At 42.2% G+C, this 23,884-nt stretch overlaps 1 protein-coding gene across 4 annotated transcripts in view; it reads right to left on the bottom strand.

Moving 5' to 3' along the window:
• Positions 1–4,476, bottom strand: part of BACH1 (BTB domain and CNC homolog 1) — a 43,155-nt gene extending 38,679 nt beyond the window's left edge. For 2 of the 4 annotated variants that reach the window (XM_077878932.1, XM_077878929.1), the window contains exons 1-2: positions 4,356–4,476; positions 3,260–3,477 (exon numbers count right to left, since the gene is read on the bottom strand). The gene's annotated coding sequence lies outside the window, so the exon portion shown is untranslated. Of the gene's footprint in view, positions 1–3,259; positions 3,478–3,754; positions 3,912–4,355 lie in introns of those variants that run through there. The other 2 variants (XM_077878930.1, XM_077878931.1) reach the window with 2 other exon arrangements.
• Positions 4,477–23,884: the final 19,408 nt, after the last annotated feature.

Below are 23,884 nucleotides of genomic sequence, written 5' to 3'. Positions count from 1 at the left end.
AATAAACAGGTCACTAAACCTGCCAGACCACTATCACATACAGAATGGACTAGATGCAGAATGGGAAGTATTTATTTCTTCAAAAGCCAATTCCAATTAACTGGTGATGACCATCTCCCGGCCTTTGTTGAGGTGGTTAGATCCTTTTAGTAAAAAGCCATATCCTGTGTTCCTTGACCTCAGAAGTTGGATGTTTGAGTTGCCGCTACTGACCTAACATCAGAATGTTCACTGGAGTTGTTTTTCCAGTAACAGCAATGTGCCACACATCTGCACACTGTCTCCAGTCTCCCTTGTGATCAATGGTTGCAATTCAGTACAAAGAGGCTGCAAAATGTGGCTGTGTAATGGAGCACTTCCCTGATTTTGAACAGATAGTAATACCTAACATGTATTAATGTTTAAGATAGAGCCAACACTTAAATATTAGTGCATTTAATGTCCAAATTGTCTCTATAATATACATTCCATCACCATCACTCCCCTTTTACAGATGAGAAAGAGGCACAAGGAGGTGAAGTAACTTGCTAAAGGCTGTAAAACAGGCAAGAGAGCCAGAACTGGACCACAGACAGTCTGGCTTCAGATCCCCCAGTTTTTTGTTTTGTTTTTTTTTTTTAGATTTTATTTATTTATTTATGACAGACAGAGAGAGAGAGAGAGAGAGAGAGAGAGAGAGGCAGAGACACAGGCAGAGGGAGAAGCAGGCTCCATGCAGGGAGCTGGACGTGGGACTTGATCCTGGTTCTCCAGGATCACACCCCAGCCGAAGGCAGAACTAAACCACTGGGCCACCGCTGGGCCACTGGGGCTGCCCCAGATCCCCCAGTTTTAACCACTTCACTTACTGCCTCTCTGTCCATTGCACTCACCAAACCTTCAGTTCTGTTAATGTTATCCAGCGAGTAAGCCAGAAGTCCAGGTTTCATGGTGGTGTAAATCTATTTTACCTGCAGTTCAGAAATGTTTACTCTCTTCAAGGGGCCTGGATTCTGGCAAAGAGTGCTCAATTTACCCATACCTTGGGCTATCATTGGGTATTTTTTTTTTAATCAAACATTTTATAAATCATTTATTCCGCCACATAAAGTACACCCTCCATTTAACAGAACCCTCAGGAAATGCGAGTTTTCGGGTTAAAGCAATGTTCCCATGAACAGAACATTAGTCAGAAAATTGGAAGAAGCTGATTCCTAAAATACAAGTCTTGGAGAGATATGCACTGTGAATGGAATCTCTGACAATTAGTCATTTTAAAGAACTTTACAATCATTATTCTAAACATCATTTCTCACGGTACAGGAGTGTGGAAGGCACATGGCCTATGACATTTAACTGAATGGTAAATACTAACCATCCCTCCTCAGCATACTTAGACGTTGATTTTCTGAATATACACATCCCCCTAAGGGGAGGAATTCCACTTCCCAAGTGCTTTGCTGAATATGTAGTCTTATTAACCCTTAGTAAAGCAGATGTAAACTTGGCCCCAAAAAATGACTTTAAGGAGTAACAGAAGAGAATAACTTTTAAAAGAATTTGTTATAAACAAGTCATACTCCAGTGTATAGATTATTTTCCAGTGCTCCCACTGCACCCTTTTCCATATTATTATACTTCAGATCATACGCATTAAACGAACCATCTTGGTTGTCTCCAAATTCAAAATACATGGTATCATATGTAATGGGCAATTCTGTATTTTTTTTTTTTTGATTTCCGTTCCTGATATCAACAGTGTAATGAGAAATTTACATTCAAGCTTCCAATCTTTAAAGTACAGCATAAAAAGGACTACGTATGCAATAAAAATTAAATGAATATTAACAACATTTTGAAAGAATGCTAGCTCTTAAAAGGAAATCAGAAGTTTAAAAAAGAAAAAATACTCCAGATGCTGGAAGAATATTACAGGCAGTGGTTAAATTCTTCATGTTCCCAACAGAAAAAGAGGAGCATGTACCCACGTTATATAACGTGTATGTACTACCATTAATCTTTATATTGAAGCTTTCCTATTTGCCATAAAATTAAAATCTCAAAAATCAAAGTTTTAATATTTTGTTCCATATGAATCATCTGGCACACCATATCAGAGAACCTAATACCTATAAAAAAAAGTTCATGATTTCTAATCTCCTATAGTCCCAAACTTAGAGCAATAAAATTAACCATTTTTCCCTCTATAAAATGTTTTAAGTGAATTACCATCAATAAGAATTAGTCATTCTTTGGACCACAGGTAAGGGCCATTCTCCACACCCCATTTCCCAAACTTTGTTAACAATGGGGGCTGGTTGGTGAGCTTGGGTCCTTTTTAAAGCAAGAAGTAATGACCTAAGACGTAAAGACACTCTAGCACCGTAACTGAGAGAATGAGACACGTATACGGTTTACCTTCCCTTAGACAGCTCTTTCTAGACTTGACCCAATGACACCTGCCAATTCCACTCATGTTCTCCTTACCCTTGTCTCCGCCGCTGGAAACTAGGGCTGTATGCACCAAAAAAGCCAAGGGCCGTGAAAACCGAGAGGAAGTCTCCTTCTGTGCTCTCATAAAGAACTTTTTATGAAGAACAAATTAAGTTCACTTTTTGAAACGTATAAACCACATAACAACAAAACCACAAGAGGGAAACAAAAAAAAAAAAAAAAAAGTCCAGTAAAGGCAGTAAATTATTTTTTATGACACTCCTGCTGGTAGGTTACTCCTAGCTGGAAACGTCTTCCTCAGTTTCAGCTCTCTCCAGCACAAATGTATTCTCAATCTGTCTTTAAACACCACCTGGCCACTTCCCTTAGGAAGTGCTCCTGCACTTCACCCGCTCATTACCTGTATCAAAACAGACGCCCCTGGCTGGGTCCCCTTCAGCCCTCTGAAACAACCCCTCTGGAGCACTCCTTGGCCTTTTATGGTGGAGGCATGTGATGAGAGTGTCTGCACCAGCTGTTCTTAATTACCTCTCAGGCTGGGGTGAATGACTCAGCAACCTAACTTTTTTAAGGAGTCATCCTACCTTGTTATCCCACCAACACACTGCACAATGGTAAACCACTAGACACAGCCACGTTAGACAACAATAACACACCACGCGATGCTGTCACTGAACCGAAGCCATCCCACTCCAAGCTGACTCAGGAACAGCCCTTTTCTTCCCCAGGCTTCTTCAGCCAAAGACAGAAGTGGCAAGTGCCTTCAAGCCCAGCCCAGCCCAGCCCTTCTGCACCACGACCCAAGACCAGGAAGCAGCCTGCCTACCTCTTCCCATTTCTCTGCTTGACCATGTGAAGCGCTCAAGTGCTCAGTCACCAACACGCCTGGTGGATTCCGCCCCTGATCTCTCTGGACTGCTCTAAACGCAAAGCCTCCGGACATCAGGAGCCTTAAAGTACGTGCATGCACAAGGGCCCGGCAGCGGCATCCTCCGCGGGTCACGGTCCCAGCACCGATTCACGTCTCCAAACAGATGAGCATCCCTGCAGAAAACAGCCTTTGTTCCTTCAAGCATCACACAGCAGCCTGCTTTTTGGTTTTATCTCCCCCCCCCGCCCCCCGCACGCGTCTTTCACAATTACTACTACGCTATACCTGCATCAGCCCAAGTTGAACGCGGAGGGCTCGGGGCACAAAGGCCCCCGCGCAAAGCCACTCGGTGACACGAAGCCGCCGCGCAAGGAGCGGAGAGCGACGGCCCTGCCCACCCCCCCCCGCCCCGGCGGGCGCAGAGCCGGCGCCTCCGTAACCCGCACCCACCCCCACGCCGGCGGCCGGAGGGAGCCCGAGCTCCAGCGGGTGGGCGCAGCCCCAACAAAGGGAGCTCCGGGGCGTCCGGCCCTGCGAACCCAGCCCTGCAAGGTGGGGGTGTTTTCGTTTGTTTTTGTTTTGTTTTTGTTTTTTGCTCCAGCCACCCCCTCGGCCACTCTTAAGGCGACTCCCCGCGCGGCAGGCACCCGGCCCCGCCGCCCCGAGGCAAGCAGCTCGCGGGACGCGGCGGGAGGCGGCGGGAGGCGGCGGGAGGGCGACACCGAGCCGGGCCGGCCGCGCGGGCGCTGCTGATGTGTCACAGTCCGGGCGGGCCGCGGCTACGAGGGCCGGGCTGGGACCCGCGGCGACCCGCGGCGACCCGGGGCGACCCGGGGCGGGGAGGGCCCGTAAACAACAGCGCCGGCCCGCGCGGAGCACCGGGTGCAGGCAGGTCGCCCCTCCCGGCGGCCGAGGCCACTTCCAGGAAGAGCCGCCGCCGCCGCCGCCGCCGCCGCCCGCCTCCCCGGACCTGCCCGCGGGCGGCCCCTCACCGGCGGGCACCCCGCTTGGACCCTCCCGGGAAGGGCGCGCCGGACGCCGAGCCACTCACCAGAGCCGAGGCGCCGCGCGGCCCGACTGACGGCAGCGAGCGAGCCCGGCGGGCGGCGCGGGCAGCGGTCAGGTGACTCACTCCCTCCCCGCGGCCGGCCGCCCCCTCCCCTCCCCTACCCTCCCCTCCTCCCTCCTCCCTCCCTCCTCCCCTCCCCTCCCCTCGGCCGCAGCCGCGGCCGCCGCCAACCTCCCGGCGCCGAAGCCCCGCCCTCCGGAGGCCCCGCCCACCGCGCGGCGCCAAGCCCCGCCCTCCGGAGGCCCCGCCCCCGCCGCAGACCCCGCCCCCCGCGAGGCCTCGGAGCGCGGGCTGGGACCCGCCGGAATCCCCGAGGCCGCCGCCGCCGCAGCTGCGGCCGCCGCCCCCGCCCGAGGCCCACGCCACAGGTCGCGGGGAGGGGACTGCGGGCCCGGAGGGGACTGCGGGGCGGGGGCCGGGTCTGCGCGCCGCTCCCCTCTGCGAGCGCCGCCCGCCGCCTGCACGGGAAAGCCACCGAGGACCCCCCCCCCGCCCCCCGCCCCGGGGCCGGTCCTCCCCGAGCGAGGGCAGCGAGGACAAGGCGGGCTGACAGCCTCGGGCCGCGCGTGTCGCCAGGACCCTCGGGCCCAGGTCCCGCGGCCACCGGGCGGCCCCCCCCAGACCCCTCCCTCCTGCGCCGTCCCTGGAGGGCGGCTGGGCGCCCCGGTTCGCGAGGCGGTGTTTGAGCTCGCGGGTCGGATCTGCCGAGCGCATCCAGGGTTTTGTGGAAAGCATCTGGCAGCCCTACTTTCTCTGTCTGACAAAGAAAACAAGGGCATCCGGGCTAACAGGTGTTCCCCTATAGGCTGTGGCTGCCAGGAAACTGGGAGCCAGGGTCAGCTGAGCCCTCGTGGGGCTTTCCTCCTCCGATGCTCATTCTGCTGTTTATCCAATTGTCAGTTTCAAAATTGTGTTCCCAAGCCATTTAGCACCTCTGGAGTGTAAAGCGCTGCCTCTGCGAGGAGATGCACACGTGGCAAAGCCCAAGCTTATCGATCTAGAGAGAGACACTGAGCGCGCGGAGTCGGTGCCAGCCGAACTGATTGGAGTCCAGGTGATCCGTGCAAAGGGATTTAGCTGTTAGCTGTGAGTTCAAGTGGAGAGAAAGAGGAGATGGAGAGAAATCGGTGGCTGAATAGCAGCTGCACCAGGGTGTGTGGACTCATTTTTAAACGCATATGCAGACAGCCCTGCCTGGAGCTGCCAGGGCAAAAAAAAAAAAAAAAAAAAAAAAATTTACCAATCTAATAAAGTCGGTATTCTCACTTAGCATGACTGCATTTGTACTTATAGGTTAGGGACATTTGAGTTACGTCCAGAATACATGAGAAAGTGACATGAGTGCAAGGAGTGAAGTGATTGACTCTGACTTCAAATCAGGGCAGGAGGTGACATTGCATTGGGTCTTAACTGGGAAGAACGGGGCCCTGCAGTCCAGGGAGGGAAGAGCATATGCAGCAGGCTGTTAGTCCAGAGGGCACTCCAGACTGCCAGGGTTCATGGTGGGGTACAAACACTGAGAAATGAGAAAAGAACACAGACCAGGAAAGGATTTGGATTCTTCCACAAAGGGACAGTTTTTAAGGCTTTATTCTTCCATCCTAAGCCAATGAAATTATATTCTTCTTTCCTCCCACACTTTTACAGTGTCTTCTAGATGAAGAACAGATCCTCACCTCTGAGAGGAATTCTTCCTTCTTCACTTTATTTTTTTTTAAGATTTTATTTTATTTATTCATGAGAGACACACGGGGGGGGGGGGCAGAGACACAGGCAGAGGGAGAAGAAGCAGGCTCCATGCAGGGAGCCTGAAGTGGGACTCGATCCCAGGACTCCAGGATCATGCCCTAGGCTGAAGGTGCTAAATCGCTGAGCCACCCAGGCTTCCCCCTTCTTCATTTTAGATAATGGTAGTGATATTTTCTAGCACAACCTCTGATATGCTTCATTGTTTGAAAAGTCTTATAAATGTGCTGAAGATACCAAGACAGCTAGTAATGACCCTCAAATTTTAGTGTATCTATGAATCTCTGGGGTGCTTGTTAAAATACAAATTCCTGGGTCCTGCCCCAAAGATTTTGACTTCATAGGCCTGAATGGTACCCACGGATGGGCATTTTTAATAGTGACACAAGTAGGGACACCTGGGTAGCTCAGTGGTTGAGCATCTGCCTTTGGCTCAGGTCATGATCCCAGGATCCTGGGTTGGAATCCCACTTTGGGCTCCCAGCAGGGGTTCTGCTTCTCCCCCTGCCTCTATGTGTCTGCCTCTCTGTGTCTCTTGTGAATAAATAAATAAATCTTTTTAAAAGAATGGTGACACAAGTAGTCCTCAAACCACACTTAAGAAGTACTGAGTTAGAGCTTATGGTGTGTAGCAGGGACAGGGTAAAAATTAAAGAATGAAAGAAAACGAAGTCAGAATGGGCCTCATACACTATGCCTAGGATTTGGCCTTTATTCCATGGCCCAACAGAATATAGAGATCTCCAAGTCATATGATTGTTTTTAGAAGTTAATTCTAGAGAACTTCATTCACTCCATTTCTGTTGCTTTAGCTCCTTTTGTCTTTAAAAATTCATGTGCTATCCAGTCAACAAAATTTGGGGGGTTGAAAAATAGGCTTTCAACTATGGGTAATTACCAAGATAAATAAACAGGTCTCACAACTCAAAAAACTGCCAGTTGACACTTCTTCCCTCAGAGAGGATTGTGATTGAAGCCATAACTCCCCTGCCCCCCAGTTGGAAGATTTTCATGGAAAATGAACATGTTTTTTTAGAAAACAATAAGGACTTCCTGGAATAGCATGGATGATCATGCCCTAGTGTTTACCTGATATCTGAAATAAAGGAGAAGTGGAAGGGAATGTAACCTCTGGTTTGAGATGTACACAAAGTATAAGATTTAAAAAAAAAAAAAAAAAAAAGAAGAAGACAGTATTGGAGAAGAATTAGAACTAGATCAGACAAGGGCCAAATTGGTGAAAGTGATGCTGCCCAGATACCAGATTTAATGACAACCAAAGTGGCTCTATGTAGAATCCCCCAGTTCCATGTAGAATTCAAAAATTCTTGTGACTCCAAAAAACAGTTGGAGGCCATGGTGAACTAAAGATTGCTGGGAAGTTTGTGTCACTCTCCTCATCAGGAAGAGGAGTTTCTTTTTCATCCCCCTGAATCTAGGCTGGCCCTGTGGCTGCATAGCCAAGAGAACACTGCAGAACTTATGCTATGCCAGTTTCGTATCTAGTCTTAAGACTGGCATCTTCCACTTACTCTTTCTTGAAATGATCTCTCTTGAGACACATCCTCTCAGAAACAAGTCACCATGCTGTGAAAAATCTAGTATGTATCTCTCCAGTCAGTAGCCCCAGCAGAGCAGCCCACCAGTAGTCAGCATCAAATGCATCCTGTCAGTGAGCCCTCTTGATGTTCTGATGTAGTGAAGTTTATATGATTGCAACCCCAACCAAAAGAAGCTCACAACTGAACCCAGCCAACCCATAGAATTATAAGAAATTAAAATGATCGTTGTAAGCTGCTTAAGTTTTCAAGTAGCTTGGCTAAAGAAAATATATCAGGGTGGAATAGAGCCTGAAAATGTAGTTAAACTTGTAAAAGGAATCACAACCCCAATGATCAGGGGTGAGAGGGAAGTTCAGATCCATAAAACAAAATATATAGAAAAGACTTTAATTTTAAGCCTGATCTGACACTTAAAATTTCCCCCAATTACAGCTTAGTTATACCTCAAATTTCCCTCACTCTTTCGCATGTATTTATTGAAGTAAAGAACATGTTATTCTCTCAGAAGCTAATGCTAGACATTGTATTTATTATATAATAAATAAATAAAATTACTACTAAAGTTACTAAATATTTGATGCAAGTGCCTTTCTGTGGAGCCAGTGATATTTCTGCTTGTTGCTGAGTCAGAAACGGCACATACAGAGCCTTCAGCCAAGGTCACATGTCTGCAAAGAGCAGAAAAATCCAGCCTGATAGCTTTGTTACATGTATTTGTTGATGTTTACAACAAGGATTATATAGCCTGCAGCTCTTGATCTTTTATCGAAAAATTGATGCACGTATTAAATTCTACTCCATATTTGTTTTAATAAAAATGTTCTCAAAATTATGTAATATCACATATATAAATATACATATAAAATACATGTGTGAGTATATAAATATATTTAGTAAAAGTGACACAATCAGTAGACGCACTATATTTTAACTCACCTCTGGCCTATACCTGTTTATTCACCTAGAGCAGTGGTGTCAACAGAGGCCAATTTTGCCTCCCCAGAAAATAGGGTGTTGATAAGGAGGGGAGGGGGAGTTAGAGATATCGAGTGGATAGAGACCAGAGATGCTGTAAACGTCCTGCAATGCACAAGACAGTCCCCATGGATAAAACACTTTGTGAATAAGCATACTATATTCCCCATTCACAAAGTCTCTGGCCCCAAATGTCAATAATGCCAAGGTTGAGAAGCCCTGACCTAAATGTACTCATGTGCCACTATGAGAAATGTGTATATATCTTTGATAAAGATGAGCTACACAATCTTCTGTAGCTTCCTAACAGCCAGGTCAAAAAGGAAACCTGATCACTCAAACCTGAGCTAACTGGGATTGGGCTCAAGTGACCACAGTTAGAAAAAGAAGTACTGAAATCCTTGAGAAGAGAAAATGAGTACAGGCTGTGAGGACCCCGCCCTACCTCTTACACACACACACACACACACACACACACACACACACCCCATTTCAACAACCTGTTCCCTGGACTGGGCTGCTGTAGGTAGGAAATACTTTGGAAATGGAGTAGAATGATGTCTGACCTCCGAGATTTAAAAGCTAGAAAAAGAGCTGTTGGATCAGAGGACAGATAGGCATATTACCACAAAGAGAACCATCACTTGGGGTTGCTAGATTTTCACTACTTGGCCACTCCAGAGTCCCTCTGGCCTTCTGCACCCTGCTCTGTGCTACAGGACGAAGGTCTATAGACACAGAATCCATTGGGTTCCCTGGCTCCCTCACTTCTGGCTTTATTTGGATAGTGGGAGTCATTACCAGGAACATAGCTGTTTCTCTGTCAGACCATAGTTTGGCTGTAGCCATTTTCCTTTTACCAAAAACTTGCACTTTTCTCAGGTAACTATCATCTAGAGCTACAGCCAAAGCAGCAGCATCCTTCTAGGAATGAGAGCTATACCTCCCCATCTGGGTTAGCCCCAGGGTGCACCACTGTCCCTTGGCGGGTTACCTGTCCTCACCCTAGTAAGTAGACCCATATGTTTCTTGCCAGTTCCCTGACTGATTCAGCAGGCCAAGACTTGGGGGTAGCCAGAGTGAACATATGTACACATATAAGGAAAGTCAAAAGGAGGAGTTCTTCAAAATGTGAAGCCAAGAAAAGGGAGAACCAGAAGCATAAACACAGACACACATCTCTTGTGCTGCCCAGGGGGAGGGTGCAGTGGCCAAGGATACATATTTTCTTCCTGAGTACTATTTTAGTCCTGAGGACATTGGGAAGAGAGGAGCCACAGACTACTGTGGTTTGGTTCCACTAGATCAGCCATCAAGGTCACCCTACTCACATCCCTCTTTGATTTTTTTTCCGATGATTTGGCTACACATACATTTGCCTGAGATTATTCAGTTGGAGAACATTTGGTACACTTGCTGGCAATATTCTCATCGTAAGCTAACACATTATCTTTGCGGTTTTCTTTCTGCCGCTGCAGCTTTGGGTGAGTGTGCATCCGAAAGACAGATTGACGCCAATGTATCAGCAGTTCAGGTTCCTGATTTGCAAGTTTAGAATGTGGGAACTTACATAAGGTAAAGCCCAACATGGCTTGGTCCAGGTGGTACCTACTTCCTGGAAATGCTCTGTATATTCATCATTAGTGACTTCAGGACTGACCTTTAGACCAGGAACAGTGTATTCCCACTCACTTCCCTTTTCCTAAATCCCCTTTTTGGCAGATGCTCCTAGGTGTCTACCCAATCCCCCTTCTTCTTTTCTAACATAATTCTGATTGTGCTCAAAAACACTTAAAAACACCATCCCAGACTCCATGAGCCATCTGGTCAACCAGATATAAGCAAATATGCATTCTATGGAACTTCCAGGAAAGCTCTAACTTTCCTGATAACAAAAGACCAAATCAGCTGGTATGCACTTTTATACTCTGCCCTCCCCCGTCAAAAGACTGGAGGTGGAGCTCTTGAAACCATAAGCTAAGGATAGCAGAACAGGAAGCCAAAAGGAAGCTGAAGTCCTTGGTGCCTCCTGCGAGCAGTTCACCAGCTCCTGGTTGTGGGGTTCACTTTCTAATCATCTCAAAGAAAGAAAACTCTATTCAGTTAAGCTTTGGAAATTCAGTTTCTATTACATGAAGCCAAATGCAGTCTCAACTGATATCCCTTCTTCATCTCAAGGCTTCGACCCCATATCATTCTGTTTAAATACATGTGCTGAGAACCCCTGCAGACATGCATCCTAGGTTATGTGGGAACAAATGGATTGTTAACAACACACCCAAGCTGCACATATGTATGACCCTGAAAGCTGGCAAATGAATGGCAGTCAATAACAGTATAATAGTGTTGAGAGTAGAAGGGCAAAAAAAATAATAAATATTCTGAAATTATGAATTATTATTTACTTCAGGATTGCCATCTCCTCTTAGATATAACTAGGTCACAAATAAGAAAACAGAGATGTAGGGAAGCTAGTAAAAATACTCTGATAAAATTCCAGGAAATGGCTCTTTGAAACATGGGACAACTGCCAAATGGGGGAAAAAAGGAAGTTAAAATCTTTCAAAACAATTTCATGGATTTAAGCTCTGCAAAAACACTGGGAGGGCATAAGAAATTACATGGAATTATTCTAATTATTTAAATTCTTCCTCTGTTATTATGCATTTTATAACTGAATAATCAAAAATCTGCATCATAATTACAAGATTACATGAATTGAAAGAGGCAGATCCACTTAATGCAACCAAAATAAAGAAATATATGTTAAATCCACATCTATGCAGTGAAGCAATAGGAATGAAGAGATGTTGAATTCCATTTAGTAAAAAGAGGTATCTTCTTTCTACTAATAATTTGAAAAGTTTACCTAAATAAAAGGCAGCTTTAGAATTAATAATAAGCTTAGAGTTCTAAAAGCATCAATTTAAATTGATTAGAACACTAGAAAATTGCCTTCTGGCTAAATACAATTTCCAGAAGAAATACCATTGGGAATTTTTTTTATATCCCTCAGGATAAACAAGAAAAGGAAACCTAGGGCATATCTCTAATTAGCTACAAGTGCTGCTTGGGTTTCTAAAAACAAGCTCTAACATAATTTGATTCTTTGTCCTTAGCAATGAGAAGTCAAGCATAAAGCCATTTGCAAGCACCACATGATGTGCCATAGAAAGGAACAAAAATAATCATAGACATTTCCAACAGTCTGTCTATTTAAAAGACAAAAGTCCATGTTTCTGTTATCAGATCCAGACAAATCAGGCATTGCCTTTTTTCTCTATGTGGTGCCTGAAATCCCTCGGAGATTAATTTTTGGGGATGAAAGTTTTGCATGTTCAGAAGTTCTCTGTTAAAGTTCTTTTGAAGGACAAAAACATTAAGCCACATTCAAGGACAATCACAATCACTCTAGAGAGAATAAATTTATAAAAATACAGCAGATAAGGTTCAAATACGTTTTGATGGGAAAATGGAAGAGAGTATCTAGAATAGGAAGCTATAGCTGAGAGCCATGACACTTTAAGGGTCTTAAGACGGGGAGGGCAATAGAAGAATAAGGACTGCTAAGCAGTAGGACACCAACAGAGACTAATTTGGAATTATTGAGAAGAGTTGGCACAGCTTTTGGAAACAGTGGTATCTATTAATTAAGGTTTTTATTAAAAATCCATCTTTAAATATGATGTTGAGAATAAGATCTACACTGGGGTGCCTGGGTGGCTCAGTCAGTTAAGCCTCTGACTTCAGCTCAGGTCATAATCTTTGTGTCCTGGAATCCAGCCCCCCATGGAGGTCAGCCTGAGGTTCCACACTCAGCAGAGAATCTATGCCTGCCCATCTCCTGCTCAGGCACAGGCACGCATGCGCCTATCTATGCGTGTGCACAGTGCTCTCTCTCTCTCTCTCTCTCTCAAATAAATAAATAAATATTTTTTAAAGATTTTCTAAATCTTTAAAAAATAAATAAATCTTTTTTAAAGATTTTTTTAAATCTTTAAAAAAAAAGAAAAGAAGATCCTGAGAAATTATAAATTCATCATTATTAGTAGAAAAATAAAGTACAGTAAATATAATAAAAGTACAAGCAGCAGGAGAGTTTCGGATATATCTATCGTGATCATGGTCAATATGCTAAACATGTGAGTATTTAATACTTGATAATTTATAAACCATTTTCATAGATTTTGTTTCATTTGATACACTACCCTCTAAGGTAGGTAACACAAATTATCCCATTTATAAAATAAGGAAGCCGAATTTTTGGCACAAAAGCTAGCAAAGGTTGCCACGCAGCTCTTTGTGTTCTTCGACCTTTCTTCTACTTGAAACAGTTTTCCTGCGGATCCCACAAATAAATACAGATAAATAAATAAACTTGAATCCATGGATCTCAGTATTGTCCCATCATGTTGAATTATATGCTTGTTGAAGGCTTTATATTGCACAATGTGCAGTGATACCCTTTATTTTTTATTAAGTTTGATTTTTGATACTTATTCACAAATTTCTACAAACTTTGCCTGTCAACTTTCTCTTGCAGTATGACTTTTAGGGGATTTTTTAAATCACTTTTACCTGTAATGGTCAAACACGGCAAAATCTTGGCCTCTCTGGCCAGAGTCCTGCTGGGAGGGACCACAGAACAAGCCAGGGATGGCCTAGAATAGAAGCTGCTATCTAAATCAACAGGTCCAGAGACTAAGTGTTTATATTAGTCTTGGTACTTATTAGTCCAATTCAAGCTGACAGGGAGTCATTGATAAGAACGTGGATGGAACGCAAATTAACATAGGCTGCTCTGGGAGGGAATTCCGTCCTCTTGGAGAGGCATTTCAGCATAGTGGTGACAAGCATGGGCTCTAGAGCCAGATTCCTTAAATCCAGTTCTACTACTTTACTATTTGGGCTTGTTTCCTCAACCATAAATGAGGATTATGCTAATATGCATCACTAGCCTAGTTGTAAACATTACATAAGTTAATATACAGACAGTATTTACAACAACACATAGTATAAGTTGTATAAATAATCAGCTTTATTATTATGGAAGCCAAGAATATTTTAGACATGCAGTCAAAATTAAAAGCGATGGAAAAGCAGAGATCAGGTCCTGCCAGCACCAAACTTGCTGATTCTGAGAAGGGACTAGAGAGCAGAAGAGAAAGATGAGGGCACCTTGGATTTTGTAGTTTTGCACTTAATGTCATGGGAAGGCTAATCATGTATCCGTGTGAAACTACCCAAGAACTCTTTACCCTAATTTAAATTTAAATTTTAATGATTAGCATAATGCTAGGTTTCAGAAGAGAGAATGTATGTGTGCTTTGAGACGAGCATCTTCTAAAGTGAAAATAAAACCATGGGAACAGCTTGACAAGGAGAAAGCTGGGGTTACAGTGGACCATGTCGGTGTTCCTATCTGACCCTTCAGACCCCTTTGACCATTTTTGTGCCCCTCTATCCTTTCATGTGCTTCCCCTCCCAATGGCCAGCACCTGCTGCTCTTCTCTAGAAGACTTTTCAGTCTGCTGAAGCTACTCCCCCCCACCTCCACCACATGCACAGATCCAGAAATGCCTGGGAATCAACCTGCCCTAGTTGGTGGTTGTTGGTAGGCTCAGAAGTATAAAAGCCAACTCCCTTGCCTCAGGTCAGCCTAAGTTTTTCTGCAAGTTACCCTGGGAGATCATGCTAAGTCTACCTTCTGTAGGACTCCCTCCCCTTCCCTCTCCTTCTTCCTCTATTTCCTTCCTGGCTTCCCCAAGGAAGAAATCATAAATAATAAGTAAATCATGGGCATGTGAATCTGTGTCTCAAAGTCTGCTTCTGGGGAGCCTGACCTAAGACAGAACTAAGGATACTTTTGGTCTTACTTTATAATTAATGACTGGTATTAGGGAAGGCTCCGGGGACAGAAGATCTGAGTTCAAGTCTTGTCTTACCACCCTCTCTGTATCTCCTTCTCATCTGTGAACATTTTAATTTAATTCTCCTTGAAACAACCAAGAGCTATCTTAGATTGAGTCACCTAGGTAGAGGAACAAACCAACATTTGATGAATGCTGGGCACAGGGCTAGATATTATCAATATAATCTTCACAATGACCAAATGGGACATATATGCCCATCACTATTTCACGATGAAGAGTTTGCCCAATATTACACACAGTGAGTATTTAAGTTCACGGAAGCTAATATAGAATGTACACTTATAGGAAGGAATCACCAAAACAGGTAAAATTCCATTGTGTATAATGTCCTTAGTTCTATAAAGATGCCTTCCGTTCTGTTCTATAAAAGGTATCTGCTTGCACATCTTCCATAGCAGACTCCAGGAGGTATTGAGACAGTGCAAAGATATTTGAAACAGACCTTACTGAACAATACTGGTGAGAGATGGTGACTCGAGGTTTCCAGGAGCAGAGAGAGAAAAGGGTGTGGCTGAAGACTGATCTACTAACCATCACCGGCAAGACAGAAACTAGAGAAGGGGCAGGGGGCTCTCATGTTCAAATATGGTGGGAAATCCAATGAGGTCAAAAAGGAACTGCTGGAGAAATGGAGACGGAGACTTCTGAGAACAGTGGTAATCATCATTTCCCCTGAGATTGGCGCCAGGAAGAACTCTCTGCAAGTTGTGATTAGCATAATTACCAGGGTAAACCAAACAAGAACTCAAGTGTGTTAGGCCAGGTCCTCCAAAAGGCAGACACCCAGACGGGATTAAACATTTGATTAGGAGGAGTGTCGATGTGAAAGGAAGTAGGGAGGGAGCCAGAAAAGACTGACAGAACTGTAAGACTCCAATACAAGTCTGACCTCAAGCAAAGGAGAGAGGGGAAGGAGGTTGCATGAAGTGTCCTCGAAATGGGGTTCAGGCTAATGAAGGGTCAGCGAAACCACCAGGAAGTCCTTGAGTCTGTTCTGACACTGGTAGGAGTCCTGTGGCTACATGAATGGGTCTTCCTTAGTGTCCCCCGCTGCATTCCATCTCTGACAGGGAGCAGCCCATGAGAAGTGTGGACTTGAACAAAGATACCATTGAATTTCAAAGTTTAGCTGCTGTGACCCTCAGTCAATTACAACTGTGCCTTGCAGTGGAAGGTCTAGGAGATGCATTCTCGTGGCTGCTTTATCAAGTTCCCAAAAGTCTCTGAACGCTATAAAGCTACATTCTTTTTATTCTCAGTGTTTCCCAGAAAAACAATGCAACTAGTCACCTTTTTTAAAAAGCACTTATGGGCAGAAAACCCTATGCTGAACACCTCATGCATTTTTTTAAAAGATTTTTTGTTTATTTATTTGACAGAGAGAAAGAGAGACTGAAGAAGCAGGGGGACTGGCGGAGGAAGAGGAAGAAGCAGGCTCCTCACTGAACAGGGAGCCCATCATGGGGCTCAATCCCAGGACCCTGGGATCATGACCTGAGCCAAAAGCTGATGCTTAACCAACTGCACCACCCAGGTGCTCCCTCACATATTTCTTCTCTTGTAATCTTCACAGTAACCCTGTGAGAGAAAAACTATTACTTCCCTCCAGAGATGAGGAATCCAAGGCTTGGAGAAGTTAAAGAACTTACCCATCAATACAAAGTTATTTAAGGGTAATACCAAGATTCCACCCCAGCATTCTGACTTCTGGTGTTGGTTGTCATACTATAAATTGTAACAATAGTACCAACTTTGGTATTAGATGAGGTTGTCCTGAGAATTTAGTGAGCCAGTATATATAAAGACCCTTATCATAGTTTCTGGCCAGGTGGAAAGAGCTCAAGGAATGTTATTTGGTAGTTGAGCTAGGACTCACATCCAATTTTGATCAATGTTAACATCTGTACTCTTGGCCACTGGCAATGAACAGTCATCCGTATAAAATCAGTATTTTGATCAGATAGCATTAGAAACGCTGAAGAAGACATTTTAAAAAAAGAGAAAGGAGAGCTATAACTAAACTTTCTTTCAAGAAATAGTATCAGTCACACAGATAGAATTCAATGATAGCAGATACTAGAAATGTAAGTCACGCTTCCTTTGGTTCCCTAGGGAAGAAAGTCATGCAGGTGTGGCCTGTCTACTACCTATTCATAAATAGAAAGCGGTAAGATTTATGAGACTGTCAATGGAAAAGGTTGAGACAAGTTACTCTCTACATTCTTTTATAAGAAAGGGGAAAAAAATGTTTGCAGGAAAAGACATCTGGACTTCTGCTTATGACCAAGATGGAGTAACAGGGACAAGATTTACCCTCTCACCAGAAACAGCCCCCCAAATCAGAAAACAATATGAAACAATGGCTTTTAGACGTTGGATTCTGACAACATAGGTCAATGCTCCCTGAGAGAGGGGAGCTGAGTCCTATGAGTGCTCCAGACTACTGCCGGGAGGGAGGGAACCCAGGTGGAGCCTAGTGGTCAACTTGAGGAGATGGAGATAGGGCAGACACTGTTAGTCTAGAGAAACCAAGGCAATTGGAATTCACAGAGCAGAATGCTCCAGAGAGGGAGCTACACAAAAAGAGAACTCTAGCAATCTGCAGAGGGCCCCCCTCAGTCCTCAGTTTAATAATGATCAATGCATGTCTGTGAGGAAAATGCTGGAGGACAGGGAAAGAACCACTCAAAAGGAGCAGAGGGAGCAAATACTGGCGGCTCATAAAGCCTGGGAATAGTTCAGGTCTCTACAAGCCAGGGTGGAAAAATCTCATCATCCATGAGGTATTGAGCAGAATAATCAGAAGGTAATTACTTCAGTAGGGGGGCAAAAGTGGCCCTAAACTAAAGGGTGCTCTGGTCTCATTCAACGAAGGTTAAAAGTAAGCCTTGAAACAATCATACTGTCTTCATAGCTGCATCTCAATAAAACTCAAGAATATTTATGAGAATAAAAGATATGCAGCACCCCAACAGGTAAAACTCACAGTGAGTGACATCCAATCAAATATTACCAGGTATATATAGAAGCAGAAAATAGGACACCAGTAATGAAAGAAAAACCAATCAATAGAAAAACATCCAGAAATGATAGGGATACAAATGATAGAATTAGTAGATAAGGACATTAAAACTGTTATTGTAACTATATTCTGTATGTCCAAGAAGATAGAGGGAAAATTATATGTTGTAAGTGGAGATGTGACTTATTGTTATGATCCAAATCCAACTTCTAGAAAAAAAAAATGAGGTCTTAATGAAAATTCCATCAGCGGGATGGCATTAGCATCAGATTGGACAATGAGAAGAAACAAGTAGTTAATTTGAGGACACAGCAACAGAAGCAATCCAAAATGAAATGGAATAACCCACTGGGAAAAGAAATAAACAGAGCATCAGTTAACTGTGGGACCTCAGCAGTAATTGGAGATCCTGAAGAAAAGACAGGGAAAGAAAAAACAATAAAAATTTTCCAAATTAAAAAAAAAAAATTTTTCCAAATTTGATGAAAACCAGAAACATATACATCTAAGAAACTCAAAAAGTCTCAAGGACAGAAAAAAGCATTTTAACTGTAGAACACAAAACAAATCTCAAGTGGACTGACTGCAGAACCATAAATGTTGTCAAAATAAGGAGAAAATACCTAAAATCATATTCAAAACAATTAAAAGTTTTTATTCAGGAAGGCAGGTAAAGTAAGAAACCTCCACCCAACCAATACACAAACATATAAGGTTGTATATAAGGAAGGAGCGATCAGAAATGTCAGAGATAAAATTTATATACATTAAATTGTAGAATGAAGTCAGGATGAAATCCATAAAAAGAATGGCTTAAATATCTCCTATGATAATGGTAAAAATATCACTATCCCTGACCTCTTTCTAAGCTTTAGACCTGTACTTTCAATGACCTCCTGGCATCTTCGTGTTCTCAGAGTTTCTTAGCTCAGTACTTGCATCATATTATCATACTACCCACAATACCCCCTCTTACTCCTCACCTCAAATTCCTCCACTAATGATATTTCAATCTCCATAAATGGTATCAACTGCCTTTTTCCAGACTATCTTTTCCCCATCTTTTACCTCTGGCTTCCTCAAAACCAATCACCAAAGCCTGTGGATTTTATCTCTGAATTATCCTTAATATCAAGTAGTTTTCCCCCTCATGTCTATTCTCACTGCCTTGGGCCTTCATTAGTCCTTTTATTTTAATGTAATATAAACTTTTTATTGAAACAAAACATACAAATAGAAAAATGCACAAATCATAAGTGGACAATTTAAAAATTTGAACAAAGTGAAAATATACCTGTTTAACCACCATCTAGATCAATGTAAGAATTTTTCCATTTCCCAGATGACTCCTTGATATTATCTCTCAATAACTACCCATTTCCCCCCAAAATAACCACTATTCTAAAACCTCACACAGCAAATTAGTTGTGCCTATTTTGTAAACTTCTATATAAGTTGAATTATGCAGTCTATGATCTTGTATCTGGCTTCTTTAGCTCTGCATTATTTTTGCAAAATTCATCTCTGTTTTTAGGAGTAGGAATCATATGCACATCCCATTGCTGTGTATGAAGAATGTACCACAATGTATGCATCTATTTTACTGTTGGTAGGCATGTGGATTATTTCCAGTTTTGGGCTACTATGGATAAACTTGCTCTGAATATACCTGTAAATGTTTTCTGGTGAGCTTACCCACATATTTGTATTGGATATAAAACTAGGAGTGGCCTATTGCTAGGCCAAAGGGTATTAAAAAAAAAAAAACACACACATACAAAGGGTATGCAGAGGTTCAGCATTAGGAGATACTACCCAACAACTCTCCAAAATGGTTATTGAGTTTACCTTCCTGCTATTGGTAATGAGAGTTCCAGTTGTTTCACATCTACCAAAACATTTGGCATCATCAATTTTTAAAGTTTTTCCATTCTGGTAATATGTACTATTTCTTTATGGTTTTAATTTGCATTTCCATGATGTTAAACCCCATCTAATAAATGTATCAGCCGTTTCAAAATTCTGTTATGTGAGGTCTTGCTTGAGTCTTTTGCCACTTTCTATTTTATTATCTGTATTTTCTTTTTTTTTTTTTCAATTTTTATTTATTTATGATAGTCACAGAGAGAGAGAGAGAGAGAGGCAGAGACATAGGCAGAGGGAGAAGCAGGCTCCATGCACCGGGAGCCTGATGTGGGATTCGATCCCGGGTCTCCAGGATCGCGCCCTGGGCCAAAGGCAGGCACCAAACCGCTGCGCCACCCAGGGATCCCTATTATCTGTATTTTCTTAATGAGTTCTAGGAAGACTTTTTAAAAATATATATTTAGGATGCATGTCCTTGTCAGTTTTCTCTCATCCCGTGGCTTGCCTTTCAATCTCTCAGTTGGATTTGATTTCATTTAATTAACTGTCTAGCAATATAATCTATATACAATTAACTGCACAGATTTTAAGTGTATAGTTCTGTGAGTTGTGACAAATGTATACCCATGTCCTCCTCCCTGCTCTCTCTTTCTAATTACAATCATTTGGGGAATTGATATCTTAACAATCTTGAGTCTTCCAATGTACAAATATGACATAGTTCATCATTTACTTAGATGTATTTCAGTTTCTCTCAGCAATGTTTTTGTAGTTTACAATATATTGGAGGTTCAGTTCACTAGGACAAGAAAATAAATAAACAGAATGACAAATGGATAGAACCAAAACTTTATATTTAAACAGCTGGTATGTTTTTATGTAGAAAATTGTAAGAAAAAATTTAACTTACAAGAATTAGTAAATGAATTTGGTGAGATCACAGAATATAAGATTAAGATACAAATATCGATTATCTAACACACATTTGTTACACTTATTCTTACTATATTATGATAGTTGATGGCATTAGAAATGGTAATGTTTTTAAATTTTATTTTCTAGTTGTCTGTTGCTAGTATAGAGAAAATCAACTCTTTGTTTTCCTACCTGCTATTATCTCACCCTTAAGAACACCATTCCCAAAGCCATCCATTTACTTATTTTTTTTCTGACTACTTACTTTTAAGACCCAGCTTGAAAAACCATCTCCTGACTGGAAATTTCCCCAACCTTCCCAGGAAAAATGAATGGCTCTGTGCTACATGCTTCTGAGAATATCCAACATGAAAAATAAATTTAGGGATGCCTGGGTGGCTCAGTGGTTGAGCGTCTGCATTTGGCCCAGGGCATGATCCTGGAGTCCTGGGATCGAGTCCCACGTCGGGCTCCCTGCATGGAGCCTGCTTCTCCTCTCTCTGCCTGTGTCTCTGCCTCTCTCTCTGTGTCTCTCATGAATAAATAAATAAAAAATCTTAAAAATAAATAAATAAATAAACAAATAAATAAATTTTAAAAAATAAAAATAAAATTTTAAGAATTAGGAGACTTTTGTTAAAATGATGTTAACAGTCTCAATCTTTAGAAATTATCTAATGATTGTTAGCCAATTATGACATTCAACATAGAGTTATAGCTCTTTTAAAAATAGAAGCGTTCAATTGAAAAAATATAAGTGATTAAAGAGATAAAATAGTACTTTAAACTTTCGAAGGCAGATTCATCTTTTATAATTCTTTTATTTTCATGATAAAGTTGCTCACTAGTGAACCTAACATTAATTACCAAACTCCAATTTTATTATATACTATGCTAAAAAAAACCCTTAATCTTCCATTGTGTATTTAAAAATATTAACACTATAATTTTTAAAACTTAAACTACAAATTACTTCTTTTTAAGGTGAAATATTTTTTAAATTTAATGGGATGGCAGTTAAATGACAAAATGTTTTAATTGCCTCAATAAGAAAAATGAAATATAGAATAAAAAGAAATATTTTAGGGGCACCTGGGTGGTTCAGTCAGTTAATCATCCGCCTTCAGCTCAGGTCATGATCCCAGAGTCCCAGGATTGGGTCCCAACCCCAAGTCAGACTCTCGGCTCAGTCTGGAATCTTCTCCCTCTCTCTCTGTTCCTCCCCCAACTCATGCTCTCTCTCTCTCTCTCTCTCGTTCTCTCTTTCTCAAATAAAATCTTTTTTAAAAGAAATATTTTAATGAAGGCTTATGAATGCTCTTCAAAGAACCATCAAGAAAAAAGTAATGTCATTTTGTATTTCTCTCTTTTACTCTTTGTTTTTGGTCCTGCTTTCTGGATAAAATCTATTGCTGGTGATTGCCTTCCTTTATGTAGGTTAAGCTCTTCTAATTCTTCTAATCTAAATGAAGGGATGAACAGAAAGGGCTCAGCACAATCATTAAGTGCTCAAAAAATGGCAGCTATTTATTCATTATATAAATAATTTCTAGAAATTAAGGCTTCCAGTAAGACATAGCCATAAATAATTTAGAGGTTTTAACTGAAACAATCAATTCAAAAACTGAGAATTGGGAAAATCTTTAGAAGTAGAGTACCTGAGTGGCATAGTCAGTTAAAGCATCTGACTCTTGGTTTCAGCTCAGGTCATGGTCTCAGAGTGGTGGGATCCAGCCCCAAGTCTGGTGCAGTGCTCAGCAGGGAGTCTGCTTGAGACTCTCTCCCTCTCCCTTTGCCCCCCCCCCACCGCCGCTCTCTCTGTAAAATAAATAAACTAAATCCTTTTTTAAAAAAAACTTAGAAGTTTTCACTAAAAATATAAATTCAATAATTTGTAGTCATGCTAAGTTTAAGTCTTTTGCCATTTTTCTAATGACACTTTTAATATGCCTAAAGGAAAGCTACTTGTGTCTTAATTAAATGTTTAATCTAAGCCCTGTCGTTTACATTATCTGGCATATGGAAACTGCAAAGCTCTTGGTCCTATTGAGATATCTGAGGACCGTTTATATCAAACAAACAGTGAAACATAACAGAGCAAAGAGTTATTTTGGAACAATTTATTATTAACACGTGAACATTAAGATGCTTGATATGATGAAAATAATCACCGGAAGCATGGCTTTAAAGAACAATAACCAATTAACTTTGTATTATGTATCTGTTGCCGTATAACAAATTCCTGTAAACAATAGCAGCCCAAAAAAACAATAAGCACTTATCTCAAAGTTGCTCTGGTCGGACCATATCTATTTTGTGTTAATCTGCTCCTCTTAGTATATCCACAAGAATGTAAATTTTGAGAAGCACAGTTCTAAGTGTGGAGGCTGAGAAAATTAAGGCCATTCCACCTTCAGGTCAGCGTTAGCACAAGTACAGCCATCCCAGGCCCCTGTGAATAACAGCTGAAATTTTACATTACTTCAGTTACAGGAAAAAAAAAAAAAACAGTTTATAGCTTAACACCCTAGAAAGCCCCATATTAGAATGAGAACAGAGCTCAATGCCCTTGAGATCCCCATATCATGCCCTTGAAAGCCCCATATCAGAATGTAAACAGAACTTGAGAAATTCCTCCCCCCTTTCTGGAGGTCCCCTAGACCAGCCCATAAAACTCAGCTGAAACCCACCTTGGGGTCCAAGTCCCTGCTCTGCTGTCAGGTATACTTGGGCCCAAGCTCGAGCTTGTAAATAAACCCTGTGTGTTTGCATCGGTGTCGGCTCCTTGGTGGTTTCCTGGATGCGTAATCTTGGCACAACATTAAGTGATGAATATATCTTAGATTTACTTGCACGATGTCAATATCCATTTTTGGAATAAAATAATTTCACATTGGAAATATTTTTAAACAACTGTTTCAAAAAGCTTTTTACATACCACAAGTTTCTTGAAAAATAGGTGCTTTGTTATGGTTGAAATGTCATATTTATTTTGAAGGGACAAAGTAAGTGTGTTTATTTGTCAAAAATATGTGCTATATGGGATGCCTGGGTGGCTCTGTGGTTGAGCATATGGCTTTGGCTCAGGATGTGATCCCAGGATCGAGGCCTGCATTGGGCACCCCTGGAGGAGCTTGCTTCTCCCTCTGCCTATGTCTCTGCCTTTCTGTGTGTCTCTTATGAATAGGTGAATAAAATCTTTTAAAAAAAATATGTGCTGGGGGATCCCTGGGTGGCTCAGCAGTTTGGCACCTGCCTTCGGCCCGGGACGTGATCCTGGAGTCCTGGGGTCGAGTCCTGCATGGGGCTCCCTGCGCAGAGCCTGCTTCTCCCTCTGCCTGTGTCTCTGCCTCTCTCTCTCTCTCTATGTCTCTCATGAATAAATAAAAAACAAAAGCATGTGCTATACAGCATGGTTCTAACAATGGTTTATCTTTACAAGAAAAGTGAGCAAATCTGTCTTGTTTGTATGATGCATGCTATCTTTTAATG

The sequence above is a fragment of the Canis aureus genome, chromosome 30 (assembly GCF_053574225.1).
Source record: "Canis aureus isolate CA01 chromosome 30, VMU_Caureus_v.1.0, whole genome shotgun sequence".
Lineage (NCBI taxonomy): Eukaryota > Metazoa > Chordata > Mammalia > Carnivora > Canidae > Canis > Canis aureus.
The sequence above is the reverse complement of the archived record's forward strand: the minus strand, read 5'-3'. Positions and strand labels throughout refer to the sequence as shown.